We start from the raw sequence: 1,073 nt of genomic DNA, 5'->3' as shown, positions 1-1,073 counted from the left end.
CTTTCCTGTAGCCATACCTGCAGGGCCTCTTTCAAGTTTAATATGGATTTAATTAATATTGTCTAAATAAAATTATTATATTAATATAGATTTTATACAGCAATGCGGTTGAATGTGTTGGCGCCTTTGGAATCCCACTTTCTTTGAATTTTGTCTATTTGCCTAATATGGGATGTGGTGCCTTTGGTTTTCCCAATAATCTCTCTCTTATGTATATACTTTGATTTGTGTTGATCAAACACCTTTAAAGTGATATTAGAAGGCAGAGTTGATTTTTTTTAAAACTAGTGTCACACTTACCTGCTCTGTGCAGTGGTTTTGCACAGAGCAACCTCGATCATCCTCTTTTTGGGTACCCTGTCAGTGGTCCTGGCCCTTCCCTCCTGCCGAATACTCCTAGAGCAAAAAGAGGTGAAAAACAGTGGCCATGTGTCATCTTCACACCGTGGGGTCCCACACCCAAGTGTTACTAGTGACACCCCTGAGAGCGTCTTCCCCAGGGGGCACTGAGTTTGCGGACTTTTTGCGTCCCCAGCCCCTGGCCAGACCAAGGTAGATCCGTCCAAATCAGGAGGTACTGGGTCTTTCCAGTCTTCCCAGAGGAATTACTCCCGGGGCCCCAGCTTAACTCGTGGCGCTCCCCGGGTTTCTGTCCCTCCGGTACTAGCCTTCCGGACCCCCATCATTCCAGTGAGGGTACTATACAACAACCATCCCCGCAAAGCTAGAATGGTCGGGAGCACCCCCACTGGACACTGATAAGAACAGATACTACACTTGATCTTAGCCAAAAGGCCGAGAAGCGATTGCACAGCGCCCTAAGGACCAGGCCTTTTGGCTAAGTTCAGGGCAATTTTTGCTACGGGCCCCAGGGCCTGGTCTGTGCACGATTCGGCACGGTACCACTTTTTTATTTTTTCTTTCTCTTATTTATTACGCACTTACCCACGTTTGTCACTTTTTCTTTGCCTTATGTGTGTGTTTTTCACGGATGGAGGGTGTGGGTCCTCGGGCCTACCCTGAAGTTTAGGGGGAGGATGTGTGGCCATACGGTTCCTTCCTCCCCTGATCCC

The 1,073-nt window shown here is 47.8% G+C and overlaps 1 pseudogene; it reads right to left on the bottom strand.

The window, feature by feature from the left end:
• Nucleotides 1–691: 691 nt before the first annotated feature.
• LOC149459327 (U2 spliceosomal RNA) lies at nucleotides 692–807 on the bottom strand (annotated as a pseudogene).
• Between the last annotated feature and the right edge of the window lie 266 nt (nucleotides 808–1,073).

This window comes from Staurois parvus, unplaced genomic scaffold (genome assembly GCF_062004578.1).
Source record: "Staurois parvus isolate SC_StPar_1 unplaced genomic scaffold, SC_StPar_1.0 ptg000263l, whole genome shotgun sequence".
Taxonomy (NCBI): Eukaryota; Metazoa; Chordata; class Amphibia; order Anura; family Ranidae; genus Staurois; species Staurois parvus.
This window is presented reverse-complemented; position numbering and strand designations above follow the sequence as displayed.